The sequence below is a fragment of the Carcharodon carcharias genome, chromosome 22 (genome assembly GCF_017639515.1).
Source record: "Carcharodon carcharias isolate sCarCar2 chromosome 22, sCarCar2.pri, whole genome shotgun sequence".
In the NCBI taxonomy this organism is placed as follows: Eukaryota; Metazoa; Chordata; class Chondrichthyes; order Lamniformes; family Lamnidae; genus Carcharodon; species Carcharodon carcharias.
In genome coordinates, this window is record NC_054488.1 from 46,204,919 (window position 1) to 46,224,408 (window position 19,490).

The following is a 19,490-nucleotide window of genomic DNA, read 5'->3' on the forward strand; positions in this document are numbered from 1 at the left end:
TATACCTTGAGTGCCTTACCATCCATTCTTAATTGGCACATTCATTTAGATAATATCAACACCTCTGCGTTCTTTTGTTCTTTTGTCTGTGACATCCTTTGATTATCTGCTCCTATCACTGCTTGCTTGTCCCTACAACCACACCACCCCTCTCCACTTCTCTCCCCCCACCCAACCCCCCACCCCCAACCTCAAACCAGCTTATATTTCACCCCTCTCCTTGGATTCACCCAGTTTTGCTGAAGGGTCATGAGGACTCGAAACGCCAACTTTTTTCTTCTCCACTGATGCTGCCAGACCTTCTGAGTTTTTCCAGGTAATTCTGTTTTTGTTTTGGATTTCCAGCATCCGCAGTTTTTTGTTTTTATCTGTACCTTGAGTGCCCTACCATCCTTCTTAATTAGCACATTTGTTTAGAAAATATCACTACCTTCAACACCTCTGTGTTCTTTTGTTCTTTTGCCTGTGACATCTTTTGATTATCTGCTCCTATCACTGCTTGCTTGTCCCTACAACCACACCACCTCCTCCCCCAACTTCTCCACACCTCCCCCGCCAAACCAACCTTAAACCAACTTATATATCACCCCCCACCTTCTATTCGCTCAGTTCTGTGGAAGGGTCATGAGGACTCGAAACGTCAACTCTTTTCTTCTCCGCCGATGCTGCCAGACCTGCTGAGTTTTTCCAGGTAATTCTGTTTTTGTTTTAGGTCTATTATGCTTGTTAATGAGGGGCCAAACAATTGTTTCAGGATCCTTCCAGAATGTGGCCAGTGCCACGCGAAGCTGGAGTCAGACCACCTCTGCTCAGGATGACCTAGTCTGCATGCAGCCCAATTTTTCTTAAAGAGACTGTTGTAGATTGTTTCCAAAACATGATTCGTTTTTACTTCCCTTCATGTGGAACCAGGAGGAACAGGCTGCAGTTCAACCCCCCTCCCCCAACTCAACCCCACAATCATGTTCTCCTCAATGCACCCAGGATTTGGAGCTACTGCCAGCAGCAAGGCAGCCATTTTCAAAGTGGACCAATGACAACCGGAGAGGTTCATCTGAAGATGCTAGTGTTAGCATCTCACTGCAAATACAGGAATGAGGCCATCGGGGGCCCAATTTAGGCAGATGTCAGGCCTCCACTTCTTTTGCATGCTCTGTGTTCTCAGCCTGTTTCAATTACCAATCATCCATTACCCGGTGCACACTCACCTCAATTAGTTCCTGGCAAGGTGACCAACTCTCATGAAGAAAGTTAAAGGGCACTCTGGCATGAGAGCCCATTAGACCAGGGTGGTGGAGTGGGGGTCTGCCAAAGTTGAAAGAGGGTGCAAACGGGAGCAGAGCAGATACTCTGTGAGATTAAAGGTCTGAATTACAGATGCATGCAACCCGGGACATGGGACAATGGACTCAATTACGGGACAATCCCATAAAAATAAGGGATAGTTGGTTACCTTGGCTCCTGGTCAAGCAACACCTTGATTTTAAAATTTGCAAGTTCTTCCAAGCCTTGTCTGCATCTCTTGTAATCCCTGTAATCTCCTCCAGTCCCATAAACCTGTGAGATATCTGCATTCCTCTGGTGCTGGCCTCTTCAACATCCCTGATTTTAATTGCTCCTTGTTGATGTTTGTGCCTTCAGATGCCTAGGCCCTAGGCTCTGGAATTCCCTCCCAAAGTCTCCACCTTTCTTTCCTCCATTAAGATAATCCTTGAAATTTACCTCATTAGCACCTTATGTGGCTCGGTATCAAATTTTGCTTTATAATATGCACCTTGGAATTTTTATTACGTTAAAAGCACTATATAAATACAATTTGTTGTTGAGACCAATTTCCACCTTGTAAGTACTAAATATAATGACCCAGTGCATTAAGGAGGTCACAAGTGGCAATACACATTTCGATTTGTTATTTGTAAAAAAAATGTGAAATGAAAATCATACCATCCCTGGAAGATACCAACCATAAAATAATAAAGTTTAACATGATCAGGGAGTGAACAACTAAAGCAAATAGGTTAAGGAGCTCAAAGGCACTTCAGGAGAATACATTTGGAACACTTTTAACAACATCTTGCAGTTATATTGCACTTTTAATATGTTAAAACTTTCCAAGACATGAGCATTATGGAACAAAATTAGTCAAGTCATGTGAGGAGATATTGGAGCAGACGGCTAAAAGCTTGGTCAAAGAAGAAGAGGAAAGAGAGGTGGAGAAATTTAGGGAGAGAACTCCAGATCAAGTTTGGGGCCTAGGCAGTTCACGGCTGTAAGTGGAAATGTACCAGTAGATGTAAATAGGTTAATATGGTGTCCGTACTCAAATAGGTTGACAAAACAGACACCCAATGACACACATTAGTTTTCTTTCAATTCTATGTAAAGTACTGGAATTTATCAGGAAAAAACTTTAAACAATCATCTCCACAATAGCAATCTAGTAAAATGTGGGTTAACATGGATTCAGAAGGGGTTCCCACTGAACAACCTCCTCCAGTTCTCAGGAAGTGATAACTAACTTTGGAAAGTCTTATGATGTGTACATTGACTGTCAATGTGCTTTTTGATAAAGTTCCACATAAAAGTTTATCAACTGATAATATTTTACATGTAACTTTATCAAAAGCCTTTTCGATTCAGTGTAAACCTTGGTAATAGATAAGAAACCAGCTTCTGGTTGGAAATGATGTGTGCTTACTTGAGGAGTTAGAATGGGGGTGGGAAGTAGTTAGTGGGCTACCTCATGGATCAGCATTGAATCCACTAATTTTAATAATTTATACAAATGACCTAGATTTAGAAGCTAAATGCAAAGTGTCAAGATTTGCTGATGATACCAAGTTAATGTGGTGAAACTGGAAGAGGCTGCTTAGAAGAATGAGTTACATAAAATGAAAGTGGGCAGAAGAATGACAGATGAAATTTAATGAAGACAAGTATAAAGTTTTGTACATAGAGATAAAAATTTGATGACATGCATATTCCATGGATAGTTTAGAAATAACTAAGGGTGAATTTGATGGTGATCTGGGAGACTGCTCAATACGTCCAACCAATAGAGTGCAGCAATCGACAAAGCCAATGAGATATTGAACAATATAGTCAAAACAGTGAATGTAAGTCAAAACAGATAATGATCAAACTTTATAGTGCTCTGTTCAGACAAGGTTCTCTCAGAATTTTGAGTTATGACAGACAGGTGAAACAGGCATTTCATGCCTGTTGAGGTGCTTGATGGATGATGATGGAGAGGCATATAAGACTATTAAGGGTAAAGGATTGATATCAAGAAATTCTTTCACATGGTGATCGATGTATAGAATAGAATTACATTAAATATACAACAACAGCTTGTATTTATATAGCACCTTTAATGTAATAAAATGTCCTGAGGTATTTCATAGAGGCATTATAAAATAAAATATGACACTGAGCCACATTTGTCCTGATGGAGGAAAGCGAAGTGGAGAGGTCTAGTGAGGGAATTCCACAGCTTGGGAGCTGAAGGCACAGCCACCAATTGTGGAGTGATTAAAATCATGAATGCTCAAGAGAATGTTTACAGATAGGGAGTGGCCTGGCAATGCAGCGATTTGAAAACAAAGGAGCGAATTTTAAAATTGAAGTATTGTTGAAACAGAAATAGGCCATTCAGCCCAAAGCCAATGATTATGTTCCATTTAAGTCTCCTCTCTTTTTTTCCTCATCTAACCCTATTAGCGTGATTCTATTCCCTTCTCCCTTCTCTAGATTCCTTTTAAATACATCTGAACTATTTGCCGCAACTACTCCCGGCAGTAGCGAGTTCCAAATTCTCACTATTCTGTTGGTTTCTTCTGAATTTCCGATTTGATTTCTTGGTGACTATCTTGATGGCTTCTAGTATTGCTCTTCCTCACAAGCGGAAATACTTTTTCTGTCTCTACCAAACCTTTCATTATTTAAAGATCTCTGTTAGATCACCCCTCAGCCTTCCCTTTTCAAGAAAAGAAGAGTCACAGCCTGTTCATTCTTTCCTGATAGGTGTGTAACCTTACAGTTCTGAAATTGTAAATCTTTTCACCACATTCTCCAGTGCCTCAACATCCTTTTATTAATATTGTGACCAGAATTTGCACAGTACTCAAGTGTGCCCTAACCAAATTTGGTACAAGGGTAGCATAACTTCTCTACTTTACAATACTATCCTTCTACAAATAAACTCTAGTATTTGGTTTGTTTTTTTAAATGCTTTTATTAACCTCCATCACTACTTTTTGTGATTTGTGTATTTGTATCCCCAGATCTTCTTATCTTATTTTCCAAGTAATTTGACATCCTTATTTTTCCTACCAAAATGTAATAACTCACATTTATCTATGCTGAAATTCATTTGCCAAATATATGCACACAAGCAAAGACTTGAAAACATTAGCGGTGATACTAATGTATATTCATTCCAACAGTACATCTTTAAACACAAGATTTCTAGTTACTTTTTCACTAAAGACTTTAACAGAATCAAAACTTCTCACTCTGGAAAAAAACTACAAAAAGCTGTCTAAAAAGCTATAAGAGGAAAAATACAATTGGAAGAAGGCCATTTGCAGAAACCTGGCAGAGACATGGTGGATAAATGGCATCCTTCTGTGCTTTAACCATTCTATGATGCTACATGTAAAAACAGGCCTAGAATGTAAATGCAAATTTTGTCAAGAGCCTGTTCTTGTGACTTGTTTATACTCATAGAGTATGAAGGTTTAATTTGGGAACTGTTTTCTCCTGAATTCAGCAGGTTTTCATCTGATGGGCTCATTATTTTTCAAGGAATAAACACTCCATTTCCTTTCCTGTTATAATTTCAGCTTCTATCATTGAAGAAAATAGCTTAACTACCAATCATGTTCCATGACAAAGTGTTTGTTTAGGATTCAAGTTTCTTAGCAGCATTATAATTGCTCCTTCCTTGAGTCAAAGTTTGTGTGATGGCATGTCCATTAGGATTAGACTGTGTAGAAACTCTGGAGGGTAAGGACTGTAATCTTCATCTTTAGAATAAATGCTGATGTATTGTTTTAATTCACTTGGCATCTTTTCTAAATTTTTTTTATTCAAATCTAGTGAATCTGCATTTTTAGCATAACAAATAGGTTTCAAATAAGTTGTATCAAGTAATTGTCCCTGCCATTTTGCCACACTTTACCAGTTGCATAATTTCATCCACCTCTTCCATGCCATCTCCAGCCCTCTCTTACCATCCTAAACACTCCCATTAATCCCATTCCATCCCTGACAGAAATAGTCTTTCCAGCCATGATAACTTTGTTATTGGACACCCCTTGCCTTCTGCTGTTTTTTCCTCCATCAACCGCTATCTCCCCCCGCTGCTGCAGCCACCAATCGTTGGCAATGTATATGTGTCACATATTCCAGTCCTTCTCTTGCCCCATGTGCCTCTGTGTGCACCGGGCATCGCCCACCTAATCAACCCACCAACTGACACATCCCTTAAACTAACCAATCAAAACAGTCTAGACAGACAAAACATGAAGATTCTGCAAGTTATATGTCTTTCTGTAATTTCTTGCCATCCTCTTTGGTATTGACTGTCCATCCTAATAGACTTCCAGGTAGAGTAGTAGAGGCAAAATCTCTAGACTTGTTTAAGAATCCATTGGACATTACAATGGGGAAACATTGGGAACCCTATGATAAGCTGAATGGGCTTTCTCATCCAGAATAATTGTGATCCAATGCCAGGATTAATTTAAAAAAGGGATAATTTATTCTGCAAAGGTGGAGCTGTGTCCTTTTAAGAACCAAAGGTAATTATACAGAGCATGAGTTCAATCAGAGTTTAATTCCTCTTTCATAAAGCAGTTTTGCAAATTAGAAAATCATTGCAAATGACAGACTGTGGTCAGAATCCAATGTTTTGTTCTCATTTTGAATGTTTGATTGTGGAAGTCAAATACATGCTACAGATATTGGGTGAACATTTCGCTCCTGTCAGTGGTTGGAATCGTGGCTGGCGGGGTTACTAAATTCGGTGTGATTGAAAAAGTCAATTTCCCACTGGCAGAAAATTAGATTGGAATTTTGTTCTCCTGACTTTGATAGTGAATTAAAGGCAGGTCGAGTTTCACGCTGATCTATGTCAGGAATCACATTTGCATCTCATGAATGCTCATTAAAAGACCAACTCACCAGGATCACATTCCCCCTCCAAATTAAGTGCCTCGTGAGCGGATAAGTAGAATGGTCTGTTTTACGACTGTATATAACAAGGCACGCAACTGACAAGCTTCAGCTCACCCACGACTTGGAGCCCAGTTGAAACTGCTTTCACCTTCCTTTAAAATCATAGCTGTAAAATATCAGGTTCCTGTAGGGCACGGGAGCAAGGCCAGTGGGGTGAGGTAGAGGCAGGTCGAGGGGGCAGGATGAGGCAAAGGCAGGACTGCAGGGGGGAATGAGAGGGGAGGGGGAGGCAAGCAGGACTGGGGGAGAAACAAGAAGGTAGGGGGAGACAGAGGAAGAACTGGGGGCAAAGGGGAGCACAAGAAGGGAAAGGTGAGATGGAGACAGGTCTAGCGGGTGGTCAAGGAACAGAGTGGAGTAGTGAAATACTGTCCTGGAGCAGAGGCCACACTGTCGGGGGCATATTGAAGAGACTGCCCTGGGGCTGTACAGGCCATGTTAGATGGCTCTGCATGGCATGCATGTCTTGGTCCCGGCCTTGGGCAGGAGAAGGCGTCTCTAGACATGACGTTTGTGCACAATATGGTGTGCAGGGCGTGGTCAGTCACCTAAGGCATTTGGCCCTGAGGTTCGAGTCATGTGAGGCCAGGGCACAGTAAATTTCAGGGGAAGCATCTGGATCCTGTAAGTTGGTAGCTGAAAAGTCATGGGTGGGTGTTGGATGGTCTCATGGTGGAGGGGTCGCAAAAAGTACGGATACATATGGCCTCGAGAAGAGGAGTCAGATTGACACATAGCATGGGGACATCAACATTAAAAGATCCAGGAGGGAGAACAGGAATATCCACAGGAATAATGAAGGGTCAAGGGTAACAGGGAGCCTGAATAGTAACAGGAGCAATAGGAATTAGGAGGCATTCAGTATAGACGATGAAGGGAGGAACTTATGAGTGATAGGGAGGAGGTTGGAAGCTGGTCTCACACACAAAAGTCAACAGCACTGTTTTCACACTCATCTAAGAATGATGCAGTTTGAAGAACAAACAAAAAGAAAAAATCAACCAGGGATGGGGTCTCAAGGCATGTGGGAGGAGTTCAGCCAAACATTTTTTATCTGATTGAAGGGGCAGCCTAAAATTTCCTGCCCAAACCAAGGAGATCATGGAATGCTGGACTCGAGGGTCTAATGCACAATGAATGAGCTTGGTTCTTTACTAATATTGCACATTTAGGCAAGAATCCATTAAATTTAGGTGCTAAGGTGCATATGGCCTTTAATGACATCTGATCCTTACAGAGGCATGTGAGAATGGATGTAGGGTCAAACAATCAAGGGCCATTGCTGCTCCACAGAAGCAACATGGACCCTACAAGTCTCAATGTACTGGTCATGGCATTCAAGACATCATGCTTACAGTCATGACATAAGTGCAAGGATTGGGTATCGATAGTTATTGTCAAAGCCACTGGAGGACAACCACCAGAAGCCTGACTGTGGGTTACAGGCCATGACCATGGTTGATTGTCCCTAATTAAGACCTTCATTGTGAATGCACAGTCACATCTGAGGGGGATGTTCAGCCACCTGCCGTCCTCCAGGATGACATCATACTGCAAGGAGTGACTTTGGTATGCTATGTACAGACTGAGGGCAAGTCAAGGGCTGGAGACGGCATTCCTGCCTTGGATATGGAGGGAGATAGTTCAAGGGGAACTACCATTGATCACTCAGTTGTATCCATTCACAGATACAAAGAAAAGTAGAGAATACAGGCTGCAAGCAGTGCTGCCTTGCTGATAGCTATGATTAGAGTAAGGAGAAGAAGGGCCCGTTGCCAACTGGCACAGCTCAGGGAAGACCATTGCTCTGAGGATCAAGAGCCAGTTGGGCCACAAGAAGTCCCAGATGCTGCCAAGGAAGGGTCAAACCCACGAAGACGTTTGGCATGAACAAGGGTCTACAGAAGACGGAGCTCGTATGTGGAGATGAGTGAAAGACAGTGCTATAGGTGCCTTCACTTGTCTAGGGATGTGGTAGCTCATAATTTGCCACATTGCCCATGAGGAACACCTGCCACATGGACTTGGAGGGCATTCAATGCTGGTTGCTCTGAAGGTTACTACCAAACTGAACTATTTTGCCAGTGGATCCTTCCAGGGCCTTTGCGGAATCTGCCAACTGGTGACACACAAATGCATAAAGGAGGTGACAGATGCCCCTTTCAGTAAAACTCACCATTACGTTTAGTTCTCCATGAATGGAGGAAACCGGGCTACCAGAGCTGTGGGATTCGCTGCAATCTCAGGTTTTGTGCAAGTGCAGGGCACCATTGACTGTACATATGTGGCCTTGAGAGCCCCCTGGCCTGCGAGATTCATTAATCGAAAAGGATTTCATTCTTTGAACGTCCAGCTAATTTGTGATCACAGAAAGCAGATCCAGAATGTTTGTGCTAGATACCCAGGGACCTCACACGACTCTTACGTTTTGAGTCACTCTCAGGTGCCAAAGATATTAGAGGGACCTCAGTGCTTAGAGGGTTGGCTCCTTGGTGATAAAGGGAACCCCAGAAGACACGGCTAATGACGCTCATTCGTCAGCCACAGAGTACATCTGAGGAGAGATATAATGCTGCACATTCCATCACAAGGTCCTTAATAGAGCCAACTATTGGTCTGTTAAAGATGCATTTCCAATGTATGGACAGGTCAGGTGGAGCTCTGCAATATTCACCACAGATAGTGTCACGCATTATCATTGTTTGCTGCGCCCTGCACAACCTAGCGCTTCAAAGGGAGGATGCGTTGCCAGAGGAACAAATTGAAAAGCTAAAAGCAAAAAACTGCGGATACTGGAAATCCAAAACAAAAGTAAAAATACCTGGAAAAACTCCGCAGGTCTGACAGCATCTGCAGAGAGAAACACAGTTAACGTTTTGAGTCCGTATGACTCTTCAACAGAACTAAGGAAAACTAGAAGAGAGGTGAAATATAAGCTGGTTTAAGGGGGTGGGACAAGTAAAGCTGGATAGAGAGCCAGCGATAGTGAAGATTGCCAAAGGATGTCATAGACAAAAGGACAAAGAGGTGTTGATGGTGGTGATATTAGCTAAGATATGTGCTAATAGATGACATTAAGGGTAGAAAGCAGGACAAGCAAGGTACAGATAGCCCTAGTGGGGGTGGGGTGGGGGGAAGGGATCGAAATAGGCTAAAAGGTAGAGATAAAACAATGGATGGAAATACATTTTAAAATAATGGAAATACATGGGACAACAAAATCTATATAAATTATTGGAAAAAAGGGGATCGGAAAGGGGATGGGGATGGAGGAGAGAGTTCATGATCTAAAACTGTTGATCTCAATATTCAGTCCGGAGGGCTGTAAAGTGCCAAGTCGGAAGATGAGGCGCTGTTCCTCCAGTTTGCATTGAGCTTCACTGGAACATTGCAGCAGGCCAAGGACGGACATGTGGGCATGAGTGCAGGGTGGAGTGTTGAAGTGGCAAGCGACAGGGAGGTCTGGGTCATGCTTGCGGTCAGACTGAAGGTGTTCTGCAAAGTGGTCACCCAGTCTGCGTTTGGTCTTTCCAATGTAGAGGAAACCGCATTGGGAGCAACGAATGCAGTGGACTAAATTGAGGGAAGTGCAAGTGAAATGCTGCTTCAATTGAAAGGAGTATTTGGGTCCTTGGACGGTGAGGATAGGGGAAGTGAAGGGGCAGGTGTTGCACCTTCTGCGGTTGCATGGGAAGGTGCCAAGGGAGGGGATTGGGGTGTAGGGGGGTGATGGAGGAGTGGAAAGGGTGTCCCGGAGGGAACGAGCCCTGCAGAATGCCGCCAGGGCGGGTGAAGTGAAAATGTGTTTGGTGGTGGCAGCTTGCTGGAGTTGGCGGAAATGGCGGAGGATGATCCTTTGAATGTGGAGGCTGGTGGGGTGATAAGTGAGGATAAGGGGGACCCTATCATGTTTCTGGGTGGGAGAGGGAGGTGTGAGGGTGGATGCGCGGGAGATGGGCTGGACACGGTTGAGGGCCCCGTCAACGACCGTGGGTGGAAAACCTCAGTTAAGGAAGAAGGAAGACTTGTCAGAGGAACTGTTTTTGAAAGTGGCATCATCAGAACAGATGCGACGGAGGCAAAGGAACTGAGAGAATGGGATGGAGTCCTTACAGGAAGCGAGGTGTGAAGCGCTGTACTCAAGGTAGCTGTGGGAGTTGGTAGGCTTGTAATGAATATTGGTGGACAGTCTATCACCAGAAATTGAGACAGGTCAAGGAAGGGAAGGGAAGTGTCAGAGATGGACCATGTGAAAATGATGGAGCGGTGTAAATTGGAAGCAAAATAATAAATTTTTCCAGGTCCAGACGAGAGCATGATGCAGCACCGAAGTAATCATCGATGTACCGGAGAAAGAGTTGTGGAAGGGGGCTGGAGTAGGATTGGAACAAGGAATGTTCCACATACATCATAAAGACACAGGCATAATTGGGGCCCATGCGGGTACCCATAGCCACACCTTTTATTTGGAGGAAGTGAGAGGAGTTTAAGGAGAAATTGTTCAGTGAGAAAACAAGTTCAGCCAGACGGAGGAGAGTAGTGGTGGATGGGGATTGTTCGGGCCTCTGTTCGAGCAAGAAACGGAGAGCCCTCATACCATCCCAGTGGGGGATGGAGGTGTAGAGGGATTGGACGTCCATGGTGAAGAGGAGGCGGTTGGGGCCAGGGAGCTGGAAATTGTTGATATGATGTAGGGTGTCAGAGGAATCAAGGATATAGGTGGGAAGGGACTGGAAAGGGGAGAGAGAATGGAGTCAAGGTAGCAAGAAATGAGTTCCGTGGGGCAGGAACAGGCTGACATGATCGGTCTGCCGGGACAGTCCTGTTTGTGGATTTTGGGTAGGAGGTAGAAGCAGGCCTTCCGAGGTTGGGAGACTATGAGGTTGGAAGCTGTGGAAGGAAGATCTCCAGAGGAGATGAGGTCAGTAACAGTCCTGGAAACAATGGCTTGATTTTCAGTGGTGGGGTCATGGTCCAGGGGGAGGTAGGAGGAAGTGTCTGCGAGTTGACGCTCAGCCTCTGCAAGGTAGAGGTCAGTGCGCCAGAAAACAACAGCACCACCCTTGTCAGCAGATTTGATGACAATGTGAGGGTTGGACCTGAGAGAACGGAGTCCAGCAAGTTCAGAGAGAGACAGGTTAGAGTGGGTGAGAGGAGCAGAGAAATTGAGACGGCTGATGTCACACCGACAGTTCTCAATGAAAAGATCAAGAGAAGGTAAGAATCCAGAGGGAGGGGTCCAGGTGGAGGGAGAATATTGGAGGCGGGTAAAAGGATCCATTGAATGGGGAGAGGACTCCTGCCCAAAGAAGTGAGCACAGGGACAAAGGTGGCGGAAGAAGAGTTCAGCATCATGCTGAGCCCAAAATTCATTGAGATGAGGGCGTAAGGGTGTGAAACTGAGTCCTTTGCTGAGCACTGAACGTTCAGCATCAGAGAGGGGAGGGTCAGGGAGGAAATTTAGAAGCTAGATGTCTCCTCGGATGAGGAGGAATTGAAAGGGGATGACTCTGAAGTGGGCGTGGATTCAGACAGGCCACATGATGCCATTGCATGGGCATGATGCTGCTAACATGCCCAAGACAACCTCATAGCTACAAAATTTCAAGAGGAATAAGGCAAAAGCAAGTTTTTACAATTGAAATTCTCTTCAGGCTTCGATGCAGGGGACACAAGACCTTCATCCTCAGCATCACCATATCAGGAAAGGTCATCAATCTCACAATGATCACAGAAACAGCATAATTCACCCTCAGTCCTAAAAATGGAGTCATCCTTGGAAGGCACAGTAACCTTGGGAACATATGGTCACTGTGGAATGTGATTAGCACTCCATTAATGCAACTCCTTAAGCAACTACACTTAGTGCAGTACTTTGAACCAAGGTGTCAACAAGTCAGTGGGCATGGCAACCTTCAATTGGCTGAAATGCCATTGCACACATGGATGGACTCATGTCAGTATGACAGCGGCTTAGCAAGGTAGTATTAACAGGAAAAACATTTGTCAAATGATCAGTGCTTGACAGTCTCAAGAAGGAGCAACATCCAGACAGCAGCATCTCTCCAAATGCCAGCTCTCATGGATGAATAATGCAGAGGCATCATCTTGCCACTGAGCCCCAATATGCCTCCAAAATTCAGGGCGCAGTGAATGTTACTCTACAACATGCACCCAAAGCTGCAAGTTATTATCACGTTGTCTTCACAGAGAGTGGCTCAGCAGGACTGTCATTTGATTATTTACAAACACTCAAGACACTGCATTTGTCAGAAGCTTGCCAAGTCTATGTCCTGCATTGCCTTGGCATTTGGGAGAAACGTGGGCCAGTCAGTATTGACACAGCAGTCACTGAAAACTTCTTCCCTTCATTGACCCTGCTGAGGACTCAGGAGATATGCCAAAGCATTGCTTTCATACCATTACAGTACTCAACTTTGGCCATCTTACAAATGCCAGTTGATTCTATATACCCAAGGTCAATGAATGCACAGTCATGCAATGAATTCCACATTGAGTTGCAGACTGTGCCTTTAATGATGGATTTGCAAAGAACCACTAGGCAGCTGTTCAGAAGCAAAGAAAGATCCTCACAGGTAAATAGAAGCTTCATCAGGATGAGCCAACACCTCTGACATCACACACTCATTCCCCTCTTGTAGACATTTCTAATTTCACTGAGTGGAACTGACTTCCATCGTTCAGCATCATGCATGGGGAGAGTGGGAACTAAGAAAAGAATATCATTCAGCCTTAAATGTGGAGATGAAAACACATTGTAAGGAAGCATCAAAGTCGATGGTGTTCGACGATGAATGCTACTTTTCTCAAAAACTCATTGCAATAAAATAAACCCCATTGCAAAGTATGCCTGGGAGAAAAGAGAAATTCTAACAGTTGTCATGACGTATATTTGTTAAGCCCACAAACTACAGACTTCAGTGTGACAGTATCAGGATATTCACTAACCTTGATAAACAATTCTCAGGAGGCCAAATAATGTTTGCCTGACATCCAAGAGTCATTCTCACATATGAAGTACCTTTGTTACTATTGCAGATGTGGAAATAAAGATTAATCACTGTGATGAGATTGAGTGAGAGTCAATGGAACTAAGGGTCCAGATGGGAGCTCATTGGAGGGGTACATTTTTGAGCCTTGAATGAACATCATGGGTCCTTTTACCTCATCAATTAGCCATTGAATCCCTGAGACTTGGAGAGGGATAAATGTGAAATATATTTACAATAGTGAAGACTATATACAGTGAATGAACACCCAGATCACCAGTGTACATTCAAAACTTCTTAATTTTTCTTACTCTACCACTACGTCTAGGTGGAGCCCCAACATCCACAGCAGAGGTGGAGGCAGCCTGCTGACTGCTATGCCCTGTTGTCTGAGATGACTTTTGGCAGGTGTCCTCAGGTGGACTGAGGCCTGGAGGGCCCCAGCCTGCTAAGAGTCTGCTGCTCTGGGGCAGGTGGACCCTCCTCAGCTTGACCTACTAGAGTTGATGGGGGTCACAAACAGGGGGGATTTGAAGTAGCAGGACACCCTTGGAGTATCCTGGATGGATGCCTCCAGGGTGTCTGGCTGGCACTGCTCCTCCCTTTGGGTTCCTAATGGCCCCTCCCTGATCCTTGAGGAGAAGAGGCATCCGGCGGGAGGACATGGTGCCCTATCCCTCTCATCTAGATACTGCTGGAATACACCCATGGCTAGAGCAATGGTGTACAGGTCCAAGCACAAGTCTGGCACAAACTACTGGACTTGGGTCTCCAATTTAGCCACCGCCCTTCCCATGGAGACTACGTTGTGCTCACATGCTGAAGCTATGACATCAGACAGAACATGGACAGACTCCTCCATCCTTTGTTCTAGTTTTGTGACAGCCTCTGACAACCCTGCCTGATGGTCCCCTGCCTGTCCTTGCAACTGCAACTTTTGTCCCAGGGCCGATTCCAGAGGCTTGTCATCGGACTCCAACTCAGCAGGTGTCTGGTCTCCAGCAGTTCTCCGGGTATCAGAGACCTCGGCTGTCAGTGCTTCCACCTAATGTGGACCCGTGCCTATGGTCACCAGATTGTGAACTCAAATCTAGTCTAGAGCTAGGGCACTCTGAGGTGTGCGCATCTGCGCCCGTGGAGGGTACAGGTGAACGCAGTGATGGATCTTCATCAGATGGGTGTTCTGCCTCCTCATCTGAGCTGGTATGGGAACTGGGGCTAAGGCATGTGCTGGAGGACGTCCTTTGCATTTTCTTGCTGGTAGCTGAAATAGACAGAAGAGATGAATAGTGATTGACTAGGCAAGCTCCTACGTTATAGGTCACTCACGGATCATTGTCCACATGTAGCCGATGTATATTGGATGCACCCTTACTGGCTTGTTGGGGGGGGTCGATTTTGCCTTCCACGCAGGAACAATCTCGGTCCTTCCCAGTGAGCTCTGCGACCTGTTCCTCATTGATGGAGAATATCCTCAATTCTGGGATTCCTCTTCTGGCCTTCACGCTCTCTCCCTTTTGTTTTGGGAGATCTTGTCCCGCATAAAGACAGATGGATTGACTGTGAGCACTATGGATGAAAGAGCAGTTCAGAAGCATGCATGCCTATCGTGTGTGCTGCGCCCTCTCCATTAATGGATTAAGATGGCATTTGTGCAAGAACTTACATGAGATGGTGAGCTTAAAGTGGCTGGCAGACATTCAGTGCTGATGTCCCAACTGCTGGCCATGTGCCTGATGCCCTTATGAAAGTGAGAGTTTGGAGCAAGTAGAAGTTTCACTTTTCCTGGCATCAGATCATTCATCCTTTTCCTGCACTGCAGGATGGTCTTTTTGTTCCCCACTGGCACTGACCTCCCTGTCGACCTCCTCCCAGGCCGGCGCAGTCAGGTGGAAGGACTTCCTGCTCCCATCCCAAGGAAAGAGGGCCTCCCGCCTTTCCTGGACGGCCTGGAGCAGAACCCCTAGGGAGGCCTCGCTGAACCATGGAGGGGAGAGTTGGTTCTTTTAGGCACAGTGAAGAACCTGAAAGACACACCACGTCTGGCCTGCTGTGAGTGAATGTCTGAGGTAATGGCGGGGCGGATGAATCCCTGCCTGCCCCGCCATGAGATTTGACAAGCTCCTCACTGATACATAATTAATGAACTGAAAAGCAGAAGATTGCGCAGGTTCATCCGACCCACTGCCCAGCAGGAATCATGCCAACTTTCTCACCTGCCACCGCACTTTGTCTCCAGAATGGAAATTCCACTCATTTTAACTCCGACAATGATCTGATACTTTCTGGTGTGGAAGGCTTTGTATACGTTGCAAATAATTGTCTCACTTTGTGTATTTTGTTTTATTTTTCTTAAACTTAAGTGGATTAATGCTTCTGTTGAAATCATGCAGAGGAGATTTTGAGATGACTGCTTTAAGGTTTGCAGTAGTATATGTCATATCACACAGGAACTGTGGCACTCTAGTTTGTCAATGGATAATGTTAGTTATTCAAATAATGTTTCAAATGAAGAACAATATTGATGATGGTGGAGCTCCCTGTTTTAATTGATATTGAGTCTCTAGTGATAATGATAGCAGCTGTGCAACATGTGATCACACAGTACAGCTCACCAGACGGTGTGGAAAATCTGAGAGGTTCTCGCTGGCGTTTTCACTTCCTGCTCTGTCAATATCCTGGATTAAAGTAATATTTAGATCCAAGGTCTTTTAGTTTGCTCAAGGTATTGGAATATTTGAAGTGAGAATTCATGTTTCAGGAAGTCATTTATATTTTGTCTGATGGGACTGCAATTTTGAGTTATGTTAAACAAGAGAGAGAGCTTTAACAAACTATTCATATCCCCTGCACTTGACGTGTCATATTGACAAATCCACCTCAACAGGAAATTATTATTTTATAAGGATGTGACTTGAACGCGTCAAACAATCTAGAGTGCATGTAATCCATTCTGCTTAGGGCAGGTCCCAATTCCAGGCTCACACATGAAATTCTTGAACCATTTTACTAGGGAACAGTAACTGGGATGATTTCCCATTGCCTTTCCCACAGTTTTTAATCTTTGGAATACCTTCTTCCAGGTGGGCTACAACAAAGCCTAAAGGGCCCCAATTACCCTTTACAATTGGCGGGAGGAGGGGGAGCCAGGGTGACCAACTCTTGCAGACATAATTAAGGGACACTCTGCCATGGGGGTCCACTAGAGTGGGGGATGCTGCCAGAGCTAAGAAAGTAGGTTGTGGGGGTGGGGGGGGTGGTTGCGGAGAGTACATCAGTGGGTGCTGCCAGAGCTGCAGCAGGGAGGGTTGGGGGTTGGTTCAGCTGTGAAAGCGGGGTCGGGGATTGTTGCTGCCAGAGCTGTGAGAACAGGGGGAGGGGTTTGGGGCAGGGCTGTGAGAGGGTCAAATGGAAATAGAGCAAGTACTGCGTATGCATAAGGTTTAAAGGTCCAAATTACAGGAAAAAACAGCATCCCCGATGCATGCAACTCAGGACATGGGATAGTGGGCTCAATTACAGGACAATCCCTTAAGAATAAGGGATGGTTGGACACCCTGGGGGGAGCTTCGGCGGTGCAACCATTGATGTCCCACAGGACGTCAGTCTAGTATTCCAAGACAGGTCTCTGTTCTCCAATTGACAGGACTAGATGCTGAGAGGTTGTTTCCCCTTATGGGATAGTCTAGGCCAGTTCATAAACTCAGAGTAAGGGGTCACCCATTTAAGACAGAGATGAGAAGGAAAATCTTCTCTCAGAGGGTAGTGAATCTGTGGAATTCTTTACCGCAGAGGGCTTTAGAGGCTGGGTCGTTAAATATGTTCAAGACTGAGATAGATGGATTTTTAATCAGTAAGGGAATCAAGGGTTATGGCAAAAAGGCAAGAAGGTGGAGTTGAGGATTATCAGATCAGCCATGATCTCATTGAATGGCAGAGCAGACTCGATGAGCCAAATGGCCTATTTCTGCCCCTATGTATTATGGTCTTATGGTCAGTCTGGAATAGAGTTCTAATGCAATCCTTCTGACTCACACATGGGAATGCCACTCCTGAGCGAGTGCTCATTTGATTCAGATGCTGGATGTCTTTACCCTTGAGATTGAGGTTCAATAATAGACAGTGTTGAAAGTGTCAGTCACAACTATAGGACATATATTTATTTACACAATGGAATTGATTTTGAGTTTAGTGATGGTCACCCTTATTCAAAGTTAAGAAGTGGCAGTGATTCTGAGCCATGGCCTCATTAACATTGGGTCGGTGAGTTCTGGAGTGGTAAACAGGCATTGCTATGTAGCCTGCTGGATTAAAACCTACTAATATTGGGTCACCCTGGTCAGCAGGAAGGTGCATGGAGCGATTGGGGGTCTCAGTGCACTCCTGCTCCTTAAAATAATTACAAATTAACCTTGGTTGGGCCACTCCTTCTCTGTTGCCCGTGGGAATGACTAGAGTATACACAGCACATAATCTAACGATTTCTAACCGTATATGAAAGTCAGGGTCCCTACTTCCCAATTTATATATTAAACTGGGCCTACCTGCTGAGGTAGGCAGACGCTTCAATCAGTCAGCACTATGGCCCTTTAAAAATGGCACTATGGGGTCACATAGTTACAGTTAAGACTCCATTTTGAGACTGTTAACAGATGGCAATGCAAATTTAAATTGATCCAAATGACTCCATCTTCTTCTGAATGCTCCACTGCATTCATGACACACAAAAAATAACTGACAGCGTAAGTAGCCTTTGAAAGGATTAACGAAATAATTCTCTCCAATTTAACCAGATTGTATACAAGTTGAATTAACTACCTAGCACACTTCTGTGGACTCTGCAAGTGACAAAGTTGCTAAAATAAATTTTCTTCAAAAGTGTTGATTAGTTTATTTCAGCTATTGAACTAATGTGCATGGAACTAATGTGCACGTCATATGACCATAAACAATTTTCTGTAAAAGAGGAAGCAAATGTTTGAAGGAATCTGGATCCTAAATGAGATTGATGATAAAACAGAAAGCAGTCAGCAGCCAGGTGTGAACGTGGCAAGTTACAGATTTAGAGTAACCAGATACCAGGAATAGGCTGGCAATCTCAAATAATTTATGTACATATAAACACTAAAATCAGTACATAAGAAATAGGAGCAAGCGTAGGTGATTTGATAAGATCATGGATGTCCTTCCATCTCAACTACACTTTCCCACCATAACCCCATAACTCTTGATTCTCTTAGTGTCCAATAATCTGTCCATCTCAATCTTCAATATGCTCAATGACTAAGCATTCACAGAAATATCAAAATATGACAGATCCTAGAAGGTGATATAAATAGAACATATCTGGATATAAAGTGTTCAGGAACAGTAAATCGGAAAGGAGGTGACATACCTTTTATGCCAGGGATATATAAGAGTTAAAGGAAATGGGGTATTGTTAGACAACTTTAATGTGAAAAGAGTAAAGTTAACACCAAAATGATAATTTTGAGTCTGCAGTTCTGGTGGGAGCCTAGCCTCCAGCAGTGCACACTACCCATGATTTGTAGACTGTAAGGCTCTGTGAGAACTTCACAATGATGAGCAGTAATTATGGAAGACATTTGCAGGCCACTGGCATGCATTCTTTGACCTGATATTGTGAGATAGTATTTTGGCAACTTCTGTTAGATATGCCATCTTCTTCTGCATTTATTCCTAGGTCTTTCAGGTACTGTACATAACATTGATTTTGACTGCCACTTCCTTACAGTCATGCTGCACTGCATTGCTTTGTAATGTCAAACAAGGTACCCCTCCTCACATTGCACAGTCTCTTGCAGCAATGAAGTAATGTTCTAGGCCCAACCATTTTCAGCTGCTTCATCAATGACCTTCCTTCCATCATAAGGACAGAACTGGGATTGTTTACAGATGGTTGCACAATGTTCAACACCATTCATGACTCCTCAAATACTGAAGCAGTCCATGTCCAAATACAGCAAGACCTGGACAATATCCAGCCTTAGGCTGACAAGTGGCAAATAACATTCTCGCCACACAAGTGGCAGACAATGATGATCTCCAACAAGAGAGACTCTAAACACCACCCCTTGATATTCAACAGCATTACCAATGCTGAATTTACCACTATCAACATCCTCGGGATTACCATTAACCAGAAACTGAACTGGACTAGCCATATAAATAATGTGGCTGCAAGAGCAGGTCAAAGGCTGGGAATCCTGCGGTGAGTAA